Genomic DNA, 17,061 nt, shown 5'->3' with positions numbered 1-17,061 from the left:
GTGCATTATAGGCGCTAGTTGCGTCTTCCTCGGTAGTATAGTGGTTAGTATCCCCGCCTGTCACGCGGGAGACCGGGGTTCGATTCCCCGCCGGGGAGGCACACTAGATTTTTAATTATTGCACTATCAGTCGCCGAACTTAGTGTAGACCGTTTACAGCTACTTGCAACAAGTGTCTCCCACACAGACAGCTGCCTGCATCCCGTCCTCGGTAGTATAGTGGTTAGTATCCCCGCCTGTCACGCGGGAGACCGGGGTTCGATTCCCCGCCGGGGAGACGCGATTTTTATCTCACAAACCTGCTCGAGTGTTGCGCGTGTGGGGCGGAAGAGCATTAACTTTGCCATTGACTTGCTGCAAAATCTTAAAAAATGATGCATCATAGGAAGTAGTTCTCGCATTCTTCACACTTCAGAATTACGGGGTTTGCTTTTGAGGCTGAATCAATGCCCCCAGCCGACTCTCTAGGCGTAATAATCGTGCTCGACACAATCAGGAAAAGAAATAATTTTAGCAGAGCGTGGTTTCGATCCACGGACCTCTGGGTTATGGGCCCAGCACGCTTCCACTGCGCCACTCTGCTGTGTGGGTGTATACTGGCTCTTCGTCACATCACTTGGGACACTTGGGCAGTGTTGTCTGCGTCGCTTTCACGCGCCTACATTTGATTGCGTAACATCTCCTACAGCTCTCAGCTTGACTTGTCTCGACTTTGCTCGACTGACGCTACGCTGACGCTTGCACGCAGCGATATTTACCACGATCGCCTCGACATGCAGCTGCGAGATGCACAGGAGTAACAAAGCACTGCACGATGCGGCGACATACGAAATCCACTGCCCAGCTACGCGTTGGCAACTAACAAAATGCCGACCCTGCCAGGATTCGAACCTGGAATCTTCTGATCCGTAGTCAGACGCGTTATCCGTTGCGCCACAGGGCCAGTGGCAGCATTTCTCGCTACGAGACAAGTGCAATTCGCTAAGAAACGTGTTCTCCAGGGCTCATCAAGCTCCCAAGGAAGGCACCACTCGTCCAGCTGCGTGGTCGCGGTGCGCCTGCAGAGCTTGGAGCTTGCCACACATCTGCGCTCGCTGTTCGACAGGTAGCACGAGGCAAGGCGCGCGTTTTTCTGCATTTTTTCGATGACGAGAGGCGGTTGATGTGCATGTAAGCGTAGCATATCAAACACGAATAGCACGAAGCATTCGTACTTAGGTGCCAAAGTCGCAGTATGGCCGCAGGTGGCGATCATATGTTTTTGTAGCCACCACTGGTTTGCAGCAAAGCGAATATGGCTAACTGAGAGCGTTTCGCTGTAGCCCCAGTGGCGCAATTGGTTAGCGCACGGTACTTATAAGGCAGTAGCCGTGAGCAATGCCGGGGTTGTGAGTTCGAGCCTCACCTGGGGCATACTTTTATTTCGTAGCAGCTGTCTCTGACAGCATCGGGAGGCTACATTTCAGATGTATCAGCTATGTCAGCAAGATTAATGTGCATTATAGGCGCTAGTTGCGTCTTCCTCGGTAGTATAGTGGTTAGTATCCCCGCCTGTCACGCGGGAGACCGGGGTTCGATTCCCCGCCGGGGAGGCACACTAGATTTTTAATTATTGCACTATCAGTCGCCGAACTTAGTGTAGACCGTTTACAGCTACTTGCAACAAGTGTCTCCCACACAGACAGCTGCCTGCATCCCGTCCTCGGTAGTATAGTGGTTAGTATCCCCGCCTGTCACGCGGGAGACCGGGGTTCGATTCCCCGCCGGGGAGACGCGATTTTTATCTCACAAACCTGCTCGAGTGTTGCGCGTGTGGGGCGGAAGAGCATTAACTTTGCCATTGACTTGCTGCAAAATCTTAAAAAATGATGCATCATAGGAAGTAGTTCTCGCATTCTTCACACTTCAGAATTACGGGGTTTGCTTTTGAGGCTGAATCAATGCCCCCAGCCGACTCTCTAGGCGTAATAATCGTGCTCGACACAATCAGGAAAAGAAATAATTTTAGCAGAGCGTGGTTTCGATCCACGGACCTCTGGGTTATGGGCCCAGCACGCTTCCACTGCGCCACTCTGCTGTGTGGGTGTATACTGGCTCTTCGTCACATCACTTGGGACACTTGGGCAGTGTTGTCTGCGTCGCTTTCACGCGCCTACATTTGATTGCGTAACATCTCCTACAGCTCTCAGCTTGACTTGTCTCGACTTTGCTCGACTGACGCTACGCTGACGCTTGCACGCAGCGATATTTACCACGATCGCCTCGACATGCAGCTGCGAGATGCACAGGAGTAACAAAGCACTGCACGATGCGGCGACATACGAAATCCACTGCCCAGCTACGCGTTGGCAACTAACAAAATGCCGACCCTGCCAGGATTCGAACCTGGAATCTTCTGATCCGTAGTCAGACGCGTTATCCGTTGCGCCACAGGGCCAGTGGCAGCATTTCTCGCTACGAGACAAGTGCAATTCGCTAAGAAACGTGTTCTCCAGGGCTCATCAAGCTCCCAAGGAAGGCACCACTCGTCCAGCTGCGTGGTCGCGGTGCGCCTGCAGAGCTTGGAGCTTGCCACACATCTGCGCTCGCTGTTCGACAGGTAGCACGAGGCAAGGCGCGCGTTTTTCTGCATTTTTTCGATGACGAGAGGCGGTTGATGTGCATGTAAGCGTAGCATATCAAACACGAATAGCACGAAGCATTCGTACTTAGGTGCCAAAGTCGCAGTATGGCCGCAGGTGGCGATCATATGTTTTTGTAGCCACCACTGGTTTGCAGCAAAGCGAATATGGCTAACTGAGAGCGTTTCGCTGTAGCCCCAGTGGCGCAATTGCTTAGCGCGCGTAAGTCTGCTTTAGGCGGGCGAGCTGTGCGGACGCGCTGTGTTTACGTCCTCACCGCCGCTGGCTGTGGCTGTTGTGGTGAGTGTTACGCCACTTAGCGTACTTGTTTCCCTGTAACACCGATTCATGGTTAGAAATTCGTAATGGCACAACCACCACGACGAGACACATTGAAGTTGATGTTTGACCAGTCTTTAGTTCGACCGACATCATTTGAAGTAGAGAACTTTGTAGAAGAATCTTTGAAATTGAATATGGACGATCTTATTGGAATTCATTTGTCGATCTGTAGTAGTACAGTTTATCTTAAGCTGCAAAATGCTGTCACGTGTGATAAAATTGTTGAATCTTGTGGAGGGACCCTGAAATTTAAACATTCGGATGGTACTATCGGAGATGTACAAGTTTCTCAAGCTGGGTTAGGTCTTAGGACCGTTCGAATTTTCGAACTGCCATTCGAAATTACAGCCGAACAAATTAACTCTGTGCTCAAACCTTACGGTACAGTTCTCTCTAATGTCGCGGAAAAATGGTCTACTATGCATAAATTTCCGGTGTTGAATGGTATTCGCCAAGTGAAAATTGATTTACAAAAGCATATACCATCGTATATCAATGTCTGCGGGTACAGAGCAATAGTTATGTATGATGGTCAACCGAGGACATGCGCAGCATGTGGTTCTCCCGGACATGTCCGCACTGACTGTCCCCAACGACGCGTGACGCAAATACCAGTAGGTGAGGCGAAAGTGCAATCCAATATGTCGCAACTGCCCGTGAGGTATGCCGCGGTACTCCGTCAACCCCCGACCACCACATCTACTACAGAGGACGACAGTACTGCCACTGGGGCTCTATTGCAGCATGAAGTACGTTTGGATACCCCCCATCCGGATTTGCCTGCAACTGACGATAAGATATCGTCAGTCGGAAGCACCGAGGTGTCAAAGGTGGACGGCGACTTACGACGAAATAATGTGATGCGCACACAAGACGTGGAGAAGGCAGATTTATCGGATACTGAAATGATGGAGACAAATGCGAATGCCTCAGCGATACTGTCCCAGGACAACAAAAAGCGCAGAATTGCTCATGCAGGGGCGGAAACATGTGCACCACCGTTGAGGGAAAAGGCGACGCAGTTTTGTCATATAATGCACGAAACGTCGTCGGACAACCGCCCACAGAGCCAGAAGACGCTCAAGAAATCACGGAAGGAGGATCTGTCTGACCGTGCGCCGGACACTCCGGAAGCATCTGGCTTTACAGGTTCGGGAACACGCTCTCCAAAGAAGAAGGATAAACATTCATTGGTCATGGTCGAGGAGAAGAAACGTACACGCACAGACGATTCCTTGCTGGACTGGGCCCAGGAGATGGAAGACGATGTCGCGGACCGAGGACATGCACCCACAGCTACTACGATAGAGGGAAAAACCGACGGCGAGGTACACCGAGGCGATCGGTTCACGCGGGAGAAGGATGATGAGGACTCGGAATTTTATTAATTCGTGCACTGCAGATAACGGATGGGCGTACAACATACGGGATTTCGACACCCCAAATTGTGAACTTCCGGACGTCAGGGAGTGGTGGTCCACCACCATGCTAGCCAACTGGTGTTGCTTGATAATGATACGCTAATGATGCGAGTTGCAGTAAGCGTTGCCAAAGGGACATGATAAATACTTAAATCAGTCCATCTATTAAAAACAAAGAAACAACCTCACCAAAAGGATCGTCTTCCCTTACATGTCACATCTGCAAACTTATAAAATAGCCACACTGAATATCAATAAAATCACGTCGATACAGAAGGTCGATAGTCTCAGGGATTACCTATATAGCGCTGACGTTGACATTGCTATGTTACAAGAGGTTGACAGTGGGTTCCGGATCAATATTGCAGGTTATGAAGTATTCTTAAACACAACGTTACGTGGCGCATCTGGCACCGCAATCTTATTAAAGGATGGAATTGTAGCATCTGACGTTGAACGGCTGGAAAACGGCCGAGGAATATCTTGTTCCATAAATGGGATTCGATTCGTAAATATCTATGCCCCCTCCGGACACCAAAATCGGGAGCAACGGTCTCGTTTTTACGACGAAGATCTATTGTATTTGATCAGAGGAGTTAGAGGGGGAATGGTTTTAGCCGGTGACTTTAATTGCGTGCTTAAGCGGAAAGATCAACATCCGACCTTTAATAAAAGTGCGGAGTTGGGCCGCCTCGTACGAGAGTTGCGATTGACTGATACGTGGGAGCTCATTAATGGCGACCGCCCCTGCTTCACGTTCCACACTTCTACGTCGTCCAGTCGACTTGATCGGATTTATGTCACACAGTGTTTACGTGCAAATGTCGGTGGGCCTGAAACGTGGCCAGTGTACTTTTCCGACCATCTCGCCTATCACTGTCTCCTGAAAATGCCTCGACAGAACATCTTTCGTGGCAGAAACATGTGGAAACTCAACGTAGCTGTTCTTCAAGGAGATGATTTGCGAACAAGAATGGAAGACGTGTGGGGCGCCTGCAGAAGGCGACGACGGAACTTCCCCAGTACCATTTGCTGGTGGTACAAATGTGCGAAACCTAAACTCATCAGTTGCTTAAAAACGTACTGTTATGAACGACACCGCGACGAACAGAGTATGTTCGAATTTTACTTCCGTTGCCTTCGGGAATTATATGAAAGCAATTGTCCCACAGCAGACACCTTTTTACGAATTAAAAAAGTTAAGGCGAAATTAACGGCATTGAAGAGGAAACGAATGGAAGGTATTATGATCCGCTCCAGAGACCATCATAGCACGGCGGGGGAAATACCCTCGGTATATCATCTTGGGGCGGAGAAGCGTCGCGCACAACGTAAAATGATCTATAGTCTCCGGACAGAGGACGGTAATCAGGTGAATGATCAAGGCGGCATCAAGACATGTGTAGCAGCATACTATAATAAGCTTTATGCCTTGGAACCCGCGGACGAGGAGTCTGTGACGCGTATGCAAACTAGCCTACCTGCAAGACTGGACACACAAGATGTAGACCTGCTGGTGGCGGACATAACCCCACAAGAACTCAAATCAGCGCTCCAAAAGGCGAAGGGAAATAAATCTCCTGGTGCGGATGGGCTACCAGTGGAATTTTATAAACAGTTTTGGTATTTGCTAGAAAGGTGTTTTGTCGAAATATGTAATGAAATTAAAGAAGGGCAAAATATACCTGAAGGCTTCAACGACGGCATCATCGTTCTCATCCCTAAAGAATACCCCTGTAACGACATGAATAAATTCCGCCCCATTTGTTTACTTAACACGGACTACAAGATCGTTGCCCGCGTCATGGCAGCCAGGATCAAACGAGTCCTTCCTAAAATAATACACACTAGTCAGACGGCGGCGGTTCCTGGGCGCACGATCATTAAAAGTCTGACTGACTACAGAGAGATTATCAGCTACTGCGCAACTACAGGTCTGGAAGCGGCAATTTTAGCACTCGATCTTAATAAAGCCTTTGACAGGATCCGACACCATTACCTTTTTACGTTGATGACCCATCTTGGATTTGGAGAACAATTCGTCCAGATGATCAAAAATCTTTTGACCCGGGCCACGTCAAAGATCAACGTTAATGGACATCTTACTCCATCAATTCCTATAGAGAAGTCTATCCGCCAGGGCTGTCCCTTGTCAATGTCGCTTTTCGTCATTGCGATAGAGCCACTCATTAGGAGGATCAATCAACAACTCCCAGGAATAAATATATATGGCAGCACCATTACTTGCATTGCATATGCGGATGATGTGGGGGTAGTGCTTACTTCTGCACAGGACCTTCGTGGCGTGCAGTCTATCGTTCAGGACTTTGAACAAGCGTCCGGTTCGAAGCTCAACAGACGTAAAACACAATTGCTGCCTTTGGGGAATGGGTTCCCTTTCCACGGGACTGACGAATATGAGCGAACCGACAATTTGAAACTTCTCGGTCTTAACATGTCCAGTTGCCCTCTGAAAACGACAGCGGCGGCTTGGAGGGACATTCTCAACATGACGAGAGCGTGCCTGCAACAGAATAATAGTAGAGTACAAAATTTACTAGAAAGGGTACATTTTGTAAATACAAAAATCTTATCGAAAATTTGGTATGTGGGCCAAATACTACCTATAATTGACAAAATAGCAAGTCGGGTGATGGCAGCTGTCGGTTGGTACCTCTGGCGAGGTGATATCTTCAAAGTAGGAATCAATGTGACGACACTCCCCCCCAGTCACGGGGGCCTTGGTGTGGTTGATGTTGACACTAAATGTCGAGCACTTCTAATACGAAGAACACTCAAAATTTATCACGAATACCCACACAGTGTACTCCGAGCTGTCATCGAGTCACACAGGCCCATTAGTTTAGAGGCCCCTGTCCGCTTGGACACCATACCGCCTACGTTCAATCACGTCAGGAGGTTTTTCCTTGACATGAGTTACATTCGGCGGCAGACCACTGTCTTACGCGACAAAACAACAGCCGAGCTGTATAAGTATCTGAACGGCAATGGTAGAAAGAACAGAATGGAAATCAAGCACCCACATATACGGTGGCCCAAGGTCTGGAAGAACATAACTAATAAGGTCCTGGATACGGGAATCAGATCCACGTGGTACAAGGTAGCGAACGAAACAATTTCTACTAAGGAAAAGCTTCACAGAATTAAGTTGGCACCCACCGAGAAGTGCAGCGACTGCGACCTCATAGATACACTGCAGCACAGATGTATCTGTGGGGAAAATAAAAAGATATGGGAATGGTGTCGGCGGCAACTGGCGCTGGTCGGGAGAACTGCGATCACGGAAATAAAACCAGAGATGATTCTGCAGCCTGACAACGACCTTTTCCCCCCGTCGAAACGGAATATGTGGACCTGGTTGGCAGGCCATACAATAGATTATATTATGAATAAAAAGAAAGACGATACGTATGATGATTTCAGGATCTACAGTGTAAGTAAAGCGACACAACTCGTCAGCAACCCAAGGTATAAAATATTTTTTGCAAATTACCCCATGGCGCTTGAACTAACCAAGTTTTAATTAAAAATAAGGAAAAACAAAGGACAAACAGAATAGCAATTATAAAAAAAAAAAAAAAAAAAAAATAAGAAAATAAAATAACAAAAAAAAACACATGTAATTAAAAAAAAAAAAATAAATAAATAAAAATATATAATAAAATAAAATATAGTCCCGCGCACACTACTAATATGAGAACATTACGGCGGGCGGAGTCTTCGAAGTTAGGAGCCATTGGAAAAAAAAAAAAAAAAAAAAAAAAAAAAAAAAAAAAAAAAAAAAAAAGTCGTAGAGCATTCGAAAACAAAAAAAAAAAAAAGTCGAAAACAAAAAAAAAAAAGTTGGTAGAGCGGTGGACTGTAGTGGGCGAAAAGAAAAAAAAAAAAAAAAAAAAAAGCGCACGGTACTTATAAGGCAGTAGCCGTGAGCAATGCCGGGGTTGTGAGTTCGAGCCTCACCTGGGGCATACTTTTATTTCGTAGCAGCTGTCTCTGACAGCATCGGGAGGCTACATTTCAGATGTATCAGCTATGTCAGCAAGATTAATGTGCATTATAGGCGCTAGTTGCGTCTTCCTCGGTAGTATAGTGGTTAGTATCCCCGCCTGTCACGCGGGAGACCGGGGTTCGATTCCCCGCCGGGGAGGCACACTAGATTTTTAATTATTGCACTATCAGTCGCCGAACTTAGTGTAGACCGTTTACAGCTACTTGCAACAAGTGTCTCCCACACAGACAGCTGCCTGCATCCCGTCCTCGGTAGTATAGTGGTTAGTATCCCCGCCTGTCACGCGGGAGACCGGGGTTCGATTCCCCGCCGGGGAGACGCGATTTTTATCTCACAAACCTGCTCGAGTGTTGCGCGTGTGGGGCGGAAGAGCATTAACTTTGCCATTGACTTGCTGCAAAATCTTAAAAAATGATGCATCATAGGAAGTAGTTCTCGCATTCTTCACACTTCAGAATTACGGGGTTTGCTTTTGAGGCTGAATCAATGCCCCCAGCCGACTCTCTAGGCGTAATAATCGTGCTCGACACAATCAGGAAAAGAAATAATTTTAGCAGAGCGTGGTTTCGATCCACGGACCTCTGGGTTATGGGCCCAGCACGCTTCCACTGCGCCACTCTGCTGTGTGGGTGTATACTGGCTCTTCGTCACATCACTTGGGACACTTGGGCAGTGTTGTCTGCGTCGCTTTCACGCGCCTACATTTGATTGCGTAACATCTCCTACAGCTCTCAGCTTGACTTGTCTCGACTTTGCTCGACTGACGCTACGCTGACGCTTGCACGCAGCGATATTTACCACGATCGCCTCGACATGCAGCTGCGAGATGCACAGGAGTAACAAAGCACTGCACGATGCGGCGACATACGAAATCCACTGCCCAGCTACGCGTTGGCAACTAACAAAATGCCGACCCTGCCAGGATTCGAACCTGGAATCTTCTGATCCGTAGTCAGACGCGTTATCCGTTGCGCCACAGGGCCAGTGGCAGCATTTCTCGCTACGAGACAAGTGCAATTCGCTAAGAAACGTGTTCTCCAGGGCTCATCAAGCTCCCAAGGAAGGCACCACTCGTCCAGCTGCGTGGTCGCGGTGCGCCTGCAGAGCTTGGAGCTTGCCACACATCTGCGCTCGCTGTTCGACAGGTAGCACGAGGCAAGGCGCGCGTTTTTCTGCATTTTTTCGATGACGAGAGGCGGTTGATGTGCATGTAAGCGTAGCATATCAAACACGAATAGCACGAAGCATTCGTACTTAGGTGCCAAAGTCGCAGTATGGCCGCAGGTGGCGATCATATGTTTTTGTAGCCACCACTGGTTTGCAGCAAAGCGAATATGGCTAACTGAGAGCGTTTCGCTGTAGCCCCAGTGGCGCAATTGGTTAGCGCACGGTACTTATAAGGCAGTAGCCGTGAGCAATGCCGGGGTTGTGAGTTCGAGCCTCACCTGGGGCATACTTTTATTTCGTAGCAGCTGTCTCTGACAGCATCGGGAGGCTACATTTCAGATGTATCAGCTATGTCAGCAAGATTAATGTGCATTATAGGCGCTAGTTGCGTCTTCCTCGGTAGTATAGTGGTTAGTATCCCCGCCTGTCACGCGGGAGACCGGGGTTCGATTCCCCGCCGGGGAGGCACACTAGATTTTTAATTATTGCACTATCAGTCGCCGAACTTAGTGTAGACCGTTTACAGCTACTTGCAACAAGTGTCTCCCACACAGACAGCTGCCTGCATCCCGTCCTCGGTAGTATAGTGGTTAGTATCCCCGCCTGTCACGCGGGAGACCGGGGTTCGATTCCCCGCCGGGGAGACGCGATTTTTATCTCACAAACCTGCTCGAGTGTTGCGCGTGTGGGGCGGAAGAGCATTAACTTTGCCATTGACTTGCTGCAAAATCTTAAAAAATGATGCATCATAGGAAGTAGTTCTCGCATTCTTCACACTTCAGAATTACGGGGTTTGCTTTTGAGGCTGAATCAATGCCCCCAGCCGACTCTCTAGGCGTAATAATCGTGCTCGACACAATCAGGAAAAGAAATAATTTTAGCAGAGCGTGGTTTCGATCCACGGACCTCTGGGTTATGGGCCCAGCACGCTTCCACTGCGCCACTCTGCTGTGTGGGTGTATACTGGCTCTTCGTCACATCACTTGGGACACTTGGGCAGTGTTGTCTGCGTCGCTTTCACGCGCCTACATTTGATTGCGTAACATCTCCTACAGCTCTCAGCTTGACTTGTCTCGACTTTGCTCGACTGACGCTACGCTGACGCTTGCACGCAGCGATATTTACCACGATCGCCTCGACATGCAGCTGCGAGATGCACAGGAGTAACAAAGCACTGCACGATGCGGCGACATACGAAATCCACTGCCCAGCTACGCGTTGGCAACTAACAAAATGCCGACCCTGCCAGGATTCGAACCTGGAATCTTCTGATCCGTAGTCAGACGCGTTATCCGTTGCGCCACAGGGCCAGTGGCAGCATTTCTCGCTACGAGACAAGTGCAATTCGCTAAGAAACGTGTTCTCCAGGGCTCATCAAGCTCCCAAGGAAGGCACCACTCGTCCAGCTGCGTGGTCGCGGTGCGCCTGCAGAGCTTGGAGCTTGCCACACATCTGCGCTCGCTGTTCGACAGGTAGCACGAGGCAAGGCGCGCGTTTTTCTGCATTTTTTCGATGACGAGAGGCGGTTGATGTGCATGTAAGCGTAGCATATCAAACACGAATAGCACGAAGCATTCGTACTTAGGTGCCAAAGTCGCAGTATGGCCGCAGGTGGCGATCATATGTTTTTGTAGCCACCACTGGTTTGCAGCAAAGCGAATATGGCTAACTGAGAGCGTTTCGCTGTAGCCCCAGTGGCGCAATTGGTTAGCGCACGGTACTTATAAGGCAGTAGCCGTGAGCAATGCCGGGGTTGTGAGTTCGAGCCTCACCTGGGGCATACTTTTATTTCGTAGCAGCTGTCTCTGACAGCATCGGGAGGCTACATTTCAGATGTATCAGCTATGTCAGCAAGATTAATGTGCATTATAGGCGCTAGTTGCGTCTTCCTCGGTAGTATAGTGGTTAGTATCCCCGCCTGTCACGCGGGAGACCGGGGTTCGATTCCCCGCCGGGGAGGCACACTAGATTTTTAATTATTGCACTATCAGTCGCCGAACTTAGTGTAGACCGTTTACAGCTACTTGCAACAAGTGTCTCCCACACAGACAGCTGCCTGCATCCCGTCCTCGGTAGTATAGTGGTTAGTATCCCCGCCTGTCACGCGGGAGACCGGGGTTCGATTCCCCGCCGGGGAGACGCGATTTTTATCTCACAAACCTGCTCGAGTGTTGCGCGTGTGGGGCGGAAGAGCATTAACTTTGCCATTGACTTGCTGCAAAATCTTAAAAAATGATGCATCATAGGAAGTAGTTCTCGCATTCTTCACACTTCAGAATTACGGGGTTTGCTTTTGAGGCTGAATCAATGCCGCCAGCCGACTCTCTAGGCGTAATAATCGTGCTCGACACAATCAGGAAAAGAAATAATTTTAGCAGAGCGTGGTTTCGATCCACGGACCTCTGGGTTATGGGCCCAGCACGCTTCCACTGCGCCACTCTGCTGTGTGGGTGTATACTGGCTCTTCGTCACATCACTTGGGACACTTGGGCAGTGTTGTCTGCGTCGCTTTCACGCGCCTACATTTGATTGCGTAACATCTCCTACAGCTCTCAGCTTGACTTGTCTCGACTTTGCTCGACTGACGCTACGCTGACGCTTGCACGCAGCGATATTTACCACGATCGCCTCGACATGCAGCTGCGAGATGCACAGGAGTAACAAAGCACTGCACGATGCGGCGACATACGAAATCCACTGCCCAGCTACGCGTTGGCAACTAACAAAATGCCGACCCTGCCAGGATTCGAACCTGGAATCTTCCGATCCGTAGTCAGACGCGTTATCCGTTGCGCCACAGGGCCAGTGGCAGCATTTCTCGCTACGAGACAAGTGCAATTCGCTAAGAAACGTGTTCTCCAGGGCTCATCAAGCTCCCAAGGAAGGCACCACTCGTCCAGCTGCGTGGTCGCGGTGCGCCTGCAGAGCTTGGAGCTTGCCACACATCTGCGCTCGCTGTTCGACAGGTAGCACGAGGCAAGGCGCGCGTTTTTCTGCATTTTTTCGATGACGAGAGGCGGTTGATGTGCATGTAAGCGTAGCATATCAAACACGAATAGCACGAAGCATTCGTACTTAGGTGCCAAAGTCGCAGTATGGCCGCAGGTGGCGATCATATGTTTTTGTAGCCACCACTGGTTTGCAGCAAAGCGAATATGGCTAACTGAGAGCGTTTCGCTGTAGCCCCAGTGGCGCAATTGGTTAGCGCACGGTACTTATAAGGCAGTAGCCGTGAGCAATGCCGGGGTTGTGAGTTCGAGCCTCACCTGGGGCATACTTTTATTTCGTAGCAGCTGTCTCTGACAGCATCGGGAGGCTACATTTCAGATGTATCAGCTATGTCAGCAAGATTAATGTGCATTATAGGCGCTAGTTGCGTCTTCCTCGGTAGTATAGTGGTTAGTATCCCCGCCTGTCACGCGGGAGACCGGGGTTCGATTCCCCGCCGGGGAGGCACACTAGATTTTTAATTATTGCACTATCAGTCGCCGAACTTAGTGTAGACCGTTTACAGCTACTTGCAACAAGTGTCTCCCACACAGACAGCTGCCTGCATCCCGTCCTCGGTAGTATAGTGGTTAGTATCCCCGCCTGTCACGCGGGAGACCGGGGTTCGATTCCCCGCCGGGGAGACGCGATTTTTATCTCACAAACCTGCTCGAGTGTTGCGCGTGTGGGGCGGAAGAGCATTAACTTTGCCATTGACTTGCTGCAAAATCTTAAAAAATGATGCATCATAGGAAGTAGTTCTCGCATTCTTCACACTTCAGAATTACGGGGTTTGCTTTTGAGGCTGAATCAATGCCCCCAGCCGACTCTCTAGGCGTAATAATCGTGCTCGACACAATCAGGAAAAGAAATAATTTTAGCAGAGCGTGGTTTCGATCCACGGACCTCTGGGTTATGGGCCCAGCACGCTTCCACTGCGCCACTCTGCTGTGTGGGTGTATACTGGCTCTTCGTCACATCACTTGGGACACTTGGGCAGTGTTGTCTGCGTCGCTTTCACGCGCCTACATTTGATTGCGTAACATCTCCTACAGCTCTCAGCTTGACTTGTCTCGACTTTGCTCGACTGACGCTACGCTGACGCTTGCACGCAGCGATATTTACCACGATCGCCTCGACATGCAGCTGCGAGATGCACAGGAGTAACAAAGCACTGCACGATGCGGCGACATACGAAATCCACTGCCCAGCTACGCGTTGGCAACTAACAAAATGCCGACCCTGCCAGGATTCGAACCTGGAATCTTCTGATCCGTAGTCAGACGCGTTATCCGTTGCGCCACAGGGCCAGTGGCAGCATTTCTCGCTACGAGACAAGTGCAATTCGCTAAGAAACGTGTTCTCCAGGGCTCATCAAGCTCCCAAGGAAGGCACCACTCGTCCAGCTGCGTGGTCGCGGTGCGCCTGCAGAGCTTGGAGCTTGCCACACATCTGCGCTCGCTGTTCGACAGGTAGCACGAGGCAAGGCGCGCGTTTTTCTGCATTTTTTCGATGACGAGAGGCGGTTGATGTGCATGTAAGCGTAGCATATCAAACACGAATAGCACGAAGCATTCGTACTTAGGTGCCAAAGTCGCAGTATGGCCGCAGGTGGCGATCATATGTTTTTGTAGCCACCACTGGTTTGCAGCAAAGCGAATATGGCTAACTGAGAGCGTTTCGCTGTAGCCCCAGTGGCGCAATTGGTTAGCGCACGGTACTTATAAGGCAGTAGCCGTGAGCAATGCCGGGGTTGTGAGTTCGAGCCTCACCTGGGGCATACTTTTATTTCGTAGCAGCTGTCTCTGACAGCATCGGGAGGCTACATTTCAGATGTATCAGCTATGTCAGCAAGATTAATGTGCATTATAGGCGCTAGTTGCGTCTTCCTCGGTAGTATAGTGGTTAGTATCCCCGCCTGTCACGCGGGAGACCGGGGTTCGATTCCCCGCCGGGGAGGCACACTAGATTTTTAATTATTGCACTATCAGTCGCCGAACTTAGTGTAGACCGTTTACAGCTACTTGCAACAAGTGTCTCCCACACAGACAGCTGCCTGCATCCCGTCCTCGGTAGTATAGTGGTTAGTATCCCCGCCTGTCACGCGGGAGACCGGGGTTCGATTCCCCGCCGGGGAGACGCGATTTTTATCTCACAAACCTGCTCGAGTGTTGCGCGTGTGGGGCGGAAGAGCATTAACTTTGCCATTGACTTGCTGCAAAATCTTAAAAAATGATGCATCATAGGAAGTAGTTCTCGCATTCTTCACACTTCAGAATTACGGGGTTTGCTTTTGAGGCTGAATCAATGCCGCCAGCCGACTCTCTAGGCGTAATAATCGTGCTCGACACAATCAGGAAAAGAAATAATTTTAGCAGAGCGTGGTTTCGATCCACGGACCTCTGGGTTATGGGCCCAGCACGCTTCCACTGCGCCACTCTGCTGTGTGGGTGTATACTGGCTCTTCGTCACATCACTTGGGACACTTGGGCAGTGTTGTCTGCGTCGCTTTCACGCGCCTACATTTGATTGCGTAACATCTCCTACAGCTCTCAGCTTGACTTGTCTCGACTTTGCTCGACTGACGCTACGCTGACGCTTGCACGCAGCGATATTTACCACGATCGCCTCGACATGCAGCTGCGAGATGCACAGGAGTAACAAAGCACTGCACGATGCGGCGACATACGAAATCCACTGCCCAGCTACGCGTTGGCAACTAACAAAATGCCGACCCTGCCAGGATTCGAACCTGGAATCTTCTGATCCGTAGTCAGACGCGTTATCCGTTGCGCCACAGGGCCAGTGGCAGCATTTCTCGCTACGAGACAAGTGCAATTCGCTAAGAAACGTGTTCTCCAGGGCTCATCAAGCTCCCAAGGAAGGCACCACTCGTCCAGCTGCGTGGTCGCGGTGCGCCTGCAGAGCTTGGAGCTTGCCACACATCTGCGCTCGCTGTTCGACAGGTAGCACGAGGCAAGGCGCGCGTTTTTCTGCATTTTTTCGATGACGAGAGGCGGTTGATGTGCATGTAAGCGTAGCATATCAAACACGAATAGCACGAAGCATTCGTACTTAGGTGCCAAAGTCGCAGTATGGCCGCAGGTGGCGATCATATGTTTTTGTAGCCACCACTGGTTTGCAGCAAAGCGAATATGGCTAACTGAGAGCGTTTCGCTGTAGCCCCAGTGGCGCAATTGGTTAGCGCACGGTACTTATAAGGCAGTAGCCGTGAGCAATGCCGGGGTTGTGAGTTCGAGCCTCACCTGGGGCATACTTTTATTTCGTAGCAGCTGTCTCTGACAGCATCGGGAGGCTACATTTCAGATGTATCAGCTATGTCAGCAAGATTAATGTGCATTATAGGCGCTAGTTGCGTCTTCCTCGGTAGTATAGTGGTTAGTATCCCCGCCTGTCACGCGGGAGACCGGGGTTCGATTCCCCGCCGGGGAGGCACACTAGATTTTTAATTATTGCACTATCAGTCGCCGAACTTAGTGTAGACCGTTTACAGCTACTTGCAACAAGTGTCTCCCACACAGACAGCTGCCTGCATCCCGTCCTCGGTAGTATAGTGGTTAGTATCCCCGCCTGTCACGCGGGAGACCGGGGTTCGATTCCCCGCCGGGGAGACGCGATTTTTATCTCACAAACCTGCTCGAGTGTTGCGCGTGTGGGGCGGAAGAGCATTAACTTTGCCATTGACTTGCTGCAAAATCTTAAAAAATGATGCATCATAGGAAGTAGTTCTCGCATTCTTCACACTTCAGAATTACGGGGTTTGCTTTTGAGGCTGAATCAATGCCGCCAGCCGACTCTCTAGGCGTAATAATCGTGCTCGACACAATCAGGAAAAGAAATAATTTTAGCAGAGCGTGGTTTCGATCCACGGACCTCTGGGTTATGGGCCCAGCACGCTTCCACTGCGCCACTCTGCTGTGTGGGTGTATACTGGCTCTTCGTCACATCACTTGGGACACTTGGGCAGTGTTGTCTGCGTCGCTTTCACGCGCCTACATTTGATTGCGTAACATCTCCTACAGCTCTCAGCTTGACTTGTCTCGACTTTGCTCGACTGACGCTACGCTGACGCTTGCACGCAGCGATATTTACCACGATCGCCTCGACATGCAGCTGCGAGATGCACAGGAGTAACAAAGCACTGCACGATGCGGCGACATACGAAATCCACTGCCCAGCTACGCGTTGGCAACTAACAAAATGCCGACCCTGCCAGGATTCGAACCTGGAATCTTCCGATCCGTAGTCAGACGCGTTATCCGTTGCGCCACAGGGCCAGTGGCAGCATTTCTCGCTACGAGACAAGTGCAATTCGCTAAGAAACGTGTTCTCCAGGGCTCATCAAGCTCCCAAGGAAGGCACCACTCGTCCAGCTGCGTGGTCGCGGTGCGCCTGCAGAGCTTGGAGCTTGCCACACATCTGCGCTCGCTGTTCGACAGGTAGCACGAGGCAAGGCGCGCGTTTTTCTGCA

At 50.1% G+C, this 17,061-nt stretch overlaps 38 non-coding genes across 38 annotated transcripts; 22 read left to right on the top strand and 16 right to left on the bottom strand.

Moving 5' to 3' along the window:
* Nucleotides 1-26: 26 nt before the first annotated feature.
* Nucleotides 27-98, top strand: Trnad-guc (transfer RNA aspartic acid (anticodon GUC)). The gene has a single exon. It is a non-coding gene; the product is annotated as a tRNA-Asp (tRNA).
* A 107-nt stretch (nt 99-205) lies between these two features.
* Trnad-guc (transfer RNA aspartic acid (anticodon GUC)) lies at nt 206-277 on the top strand. Its single transcript has one exon. It is a non-coding gene; the product is annotated as a tRNA-Asp (tRNA).
* A 234-nt stretch (nt 278-511) lies between these two features.
* Nucleotides 512-583, bottom strand: Trnam-cau (transfer RNA methionine (anticodon CAU)). The gene has a single exon. It is a non-coding gene; the product is annotated as a tRNA-Met (tRNA).
* A 287-nt stretch (nt 584-870) lies between these two features.
* Trnar-acg (transfer RNA arginine (anticodon ACG)) lies at nt 871-943 on the bottom strand. Its single transcript has one exon. It is a non-coding gene; the product is annotated as a tRNA-Arg (tRNA).
* Nucleotides 944-1,321: 378 nt separating this feature from the next.
* Trnai-uau (transfer RNA isoleucine (anticodon UAU)) lies at nt 1,322-1,413 on the top strand. Its single transcript is given in 2 exon segments — nt 1,322-1,359; nt 1,378-1,413. It is a non-coding gene; the product is annotated as a tRNA-Ile (tRNA).
* A 107-nt stretch (nt 1,414-1,520) lies between these two features.
* Trnad-guc (transfer RNA aspartic acid (anticodon GUC)) lies at nt 1,521-1,592 on the top strand. Its single transcript has one exon. It is a non-coding gene; the product is annotated as a tRNA-Asp (tRNA).
* A 107-nt stretch (nt 1,593-1,699) lies between these two features.
* Nucleotides 1,700-1,771, top strand: Trnad-guc (transfer RNA aspartic acid (anticodon GUC)). Its single transcript has one exon. It is a non-coding gene; the product is annotated as a tRNA-Asp (tRNA).
* A 234-nt stretch (nt 1,772-2,005) lies between these two features.
* Nucleotides 2,006-2,077, bottom strand: Trnam-cau (transfer RNA methionine (anticodon CAU)). Its single transcript has one exon. It is a non-coding gene; the product is annotated as a tRNA-Met (tRNA).
* A 287-nt stretch (nt 2,078-2,364) lies between these two features.
* Nucleotides 2,365-2,437, bottom strand: Trnar-acg (transfer RNA arginine (anticodon ACG)). The gene has a single exon. It is a non-coding gene; the product is annotated as a tRNA-Arg (tRNA).
* A 6,043-nt stretch (nt 2,438-8,480) lies between these two features.
* Nucleotides 8,481-8,552, top strand: Trnad-guc (transfer RNA aspartic acid (anticodon GUC)). The gene has a single exon. It is a non-coding gene; the product is annotated as a tRNA-Asp (tRNA).
* Nucleotides 8,553-8,659: 107 nt separating this feature from the next.
* Trnad-guc (transfer RNA aspartic acid (anticodon GUC)) lies at nt 8,660-8,731 on the top strand. Its single transcript has one exon. It is a non-coding gene; the product is annotated as a tRNA-Asp (tRNA).
* A 234-nt stretch (nt 8,732-8,965) lies between these two features.
* On the bottom strand, nt 8,966-9,037 carry Trnam-cau (transfer RNA methionine (anticodon CAU)). The gene has a single exon. It is a non-coding gene; the product is annotated as a tRNA-Met (tRNA).
* A 287-nt stretch (nt 9,038-9,324) lies between these two features.
* On the bottom strand, nt 9,325-9,397 carry Trnar-acg (transfer RNA arginine (anticodon ACG)). The gene has a single exon. It is a non-coding gene; the product is annotated as a tRNA-Arg (tRNA).
* A 378-nt stretch (nt 9,398-9,775) lies between these two features.
* On the top strand, nt 9,776-9,867 carry Trnai-uau (transfer RNA isoleucine (anticodon UAU)). The gene is given in 2 exon segments: nt 9,776-9,813; nt 9,832-9,867. It is a non-coding gene; the product is annotated as a tRNA-Ile (tRNA).
* A 107-nt stretch (nt 9,868-9,974) lies between these two features.
* On the top strand, nt 9,975-10,046 carry Trnad-guc (transfer RNA aspartic acid (anticodon GUC)). The gene has a single exon. It is a non-coding gene; the product is annotated as a tRNA-Asp (tRNA).
* Nucleotides 10,047-10,153: 107 nt separating this feature from the next.
* On the top strand, nt 10,154-10,225 carry Trnad-guc (transfer RNA aspartic acid (anticodon GUC)). The gene has a single exon. It is a non-coding gene; the product is annotated as a tRNA-Asp (tRNA).
* Nucleotides 10,226-10,459: 234 nt separating this feature from the next.
* On the bottom strand, nt 10,460-10,531 carry Trnam-cau (transfer RNA methionine (anticodon CAU)). The gene has a single exon. It is a non-coding gene; the product is annotated as a tRNA-Met (tRNA).
* A 287-nt stretch (nt 10,532-10,818) lies between these two features.
* Nucleotides 10,819-10,891, bottom strand: Trnar-acg (transfer RNA arginine (anticodon ACG)). Its single transcript has one exon. It is a non-coding gene; the product is annotated as a tRNA-Arg (tRNA).
* Nucleotides 10,892-11,269: 378 nt separating this feature from the next.
* Trnai-uau (transfer RNA isoleucine (anticodon UAU)) lies at nt 11,270-11,361 on the top strand. Its single transcript is given in 2 exon segments — nt 11,270-11,307; nt 11,326-11,361. It is a non-coding gene; the product is annotated as a tRNA-Ile (tRNA).
* A 107-nt stretch (nt 11,362-11,468) lies between these two features.
* On the top strand, nt 11,469-11,540 carry Trnad-guc (transfer RNA aspartic acid (anticodon GUC)). Its single transcript has one exon. It is a non-coding gene; the product is annotated as a tRNA-Asp (tRNA).
* Nucleotides 11,541-11,647: 107 nt separating this feature from the next.
* Nucleotides 11,648-11,719, top strand: Trnad-guc (transfer RNA aspartic acid (anticodon GUC)). The gene has a single exon. It is a non-coding gene; the product is annotated as a tRNA-Asp (tRNA).
* Nucleotides 11,720-11,953: 234 nt separating this feature from the next.
* On the bottom strand, nt 11,954-12,025 carry Trnam-cau (transfer RNA methionine (anticodon CAU)). Its single transcript has one exon. It is a non-coding gene; the product is annotated as a tRNA-Met (tRNA).
* A 287-nt stretch (nt 12,026-12,312) lies between these two features.
* Nucleotides 12,313-12,385, bottom strand: Trnar-acg (transfer RNA arginine (anticodon ACG)). Its single transcript has one exon. It is a non-coding gene; the product is annotated as a tRNA-Arg (tRNA).
* Nucleotides 12,386-12,763: 378 nt separating this feature from the next.
* On the top strand, nt 12,764-12,855 carry Trnai-uau (transfer RNA isoleucine (anticodon UAU)). The gene is given in 2 exon segments: nt 12,764-12,801; nt 12,820-12,855. It is a non-coding gene; the product is annotated as a tRNA-Ile (tRNA).
* A 107-nt stretch (nt 12,856-12,962) lies between these two features.
* Nucleotides 12,963-13,034, top strand: Trnad-guc (transfer RNA aspartic acid (anticodon GUC)). The gene has a single exon. It is a non-coding gene; the product is annotated as a tRNA-Asp (tRNA).
* Nucleotides 13,035-13,141: 107 nt separating this feature from the next.
* On the top strand, nt 13,142-13,213 carry Trnad-guc (transfer RNA aspartic acid (anticodon GUC)). Its single transcript has one exon. It is a non-coding gene; the product is annotated as a tRNA-Asp (tRNA).
* A 234-nt stretch (nt 13,214-13,447) lies between these two features.
* Nucleotides 13,448-13,519, bottom strand: Trnam-cau (transfer RNA methionine (anticodon CAU)). Its single transcript has one exon. It is a non-coding gene; the product is annotated as a tRNA-Met (tRNA).
* A 287-nt stretch (nt 13,520-13,806) lies between these two features.
* Trnar-acg (transfer RNA arginine (anticodon ACG)) lies at nt 13,807-13,879 on the bottom strand. The gene has a single exon. It is a non-coding gene; the product is annotated as a tRNA-Arg (tRNA).
* A 378-nt stretch (nt 13,880-14,257) lies between these two features.
* Nucleotides 14,258-14,349, top strand: Trnai-uau (transfer RNA isoleucine (anticodon UAU)). The gene is given in 2 exon segments: nt 14,258-14,295; nt 14,314-14,349. It is a non-coding gene; the product is annotated as a tRNA-Ile (tRNA).
* Nucleotides 14,350-14,456: 107 nt separating this feature from the next.
* On the top strand, nt 14,457-14,528 carry Trnad-guc (transfer RNA aspartic acid (anticodon GUC)). The gene has a single exon. It is a non-coding gene; the product is annotated as a tRNA-Asp (tRNA).
* Nucleotides 14,529-14,635: 107 nt separating this feature from the next.
* Trnad-guc (transfer RNA aspartic acid (anticodon GUC)) lies at nt 14,636-14,707 on the top strand. Its single transcript has one exon. It is a non-coding gene; the product is annotated as a tRNA-Asp (tRNA).
* Nucleotides 14,708-14,941: 234 nt separating this feature from the next.
* Nucleotides 14,942-15,013, bottom strand: Trnam-cau (transfer RNA methionine (anticodon CAU)). Its single transcript has one exon. It is a non-coding gene; the product is annotated as a tRNA-Met (tRNA).
* Nucleotides 15,014-15,300: 287 nt separating this feature from the next.
* Nucleotides 15,301-15,373, bottom strand: Trnar-acg (transfer RNA arginine (anticodon ACG)). The gene has a single exon. It is a non-coding gene; the product is annotated as a tRNA-Arg (tRNA).
* A 378-nt stretch (nt 15,374-15,751) lies between these two features.
* Nucleotides 15,752-15,843, top strand: Trnai-uau (transfer RNA isoleucine (anticodon UAU)). Its single transcript is given in 2 exon segments — nt 15,752-15,789; nt 15,808-15,843. It is a non-coding gene; the product is annotated as a tRNA-Ile (tRNA).
* A 107-nt stretch (nt 15,844-15,950) lies between these two features.
* On the top strand, nt 15,951-16,022 carry Trnad-guc (transfer RNA aspartic acid (anticodon GUC)). Its single transcript has one exon. It is a non-coding gene; the product is annotated as a tRNA-Asp (tRNA).
* Nucleotides 16,023-16,129: 107 nt separating this feature from the next.
* Trnad-guc (transfer RNA aspartic acid (anticodon GUC)) lies at nt 16,130-16,201 on the top strand. Its single transcript has one exon. It is a non-coding gene; the product is annotated as a tRNA-Asp (tRNA).
* Nucleotides 16,202-16,435: 234 nt separating this feature from the next.
* Nucleotides 16,436-16,507, bottom strand: Trnam-cau (transfer RNA methionine (anticodon CAU)). The gene has a single exon. It is a non-coding gene; the product is annotated as a tRNA-Met (tRNA).
* Nucleotides 16,508-16,794: 287 nt separating this feature from the next.
* Nucleotides 16,795-16,867, bottom strand: Trnar-acg (transfer RNA arginine (anticodon ACG)). Its single transcript has one exon. It is a non-coding gene; the product is annotated as a tRNA-Arg (tRNA).
* Nucleotides 16,868-17,061: the final 194 nt, after the last annotated feature.

The sequence above is a fragment of the Schistocerca nitens genome, chromosome 9 (assembly GCF_023898315.1).
Source record: "Schistocerca nitens isolate TAMUIC-IGC-003100 chromosome 9, iqSchNite1.1, whole genome shotgun sequence".
Lineage (NCBI taxonomy): Eukaryota > Metazoa > Arthropoda > Insecta > Orthoptera > Acrididae > Schistocerca > Schistocerca nitens.
Note: the sequence above shows the minus strand (reverse complement) of the source record. Positions and strands in the feature narration are given on the sequence as shown.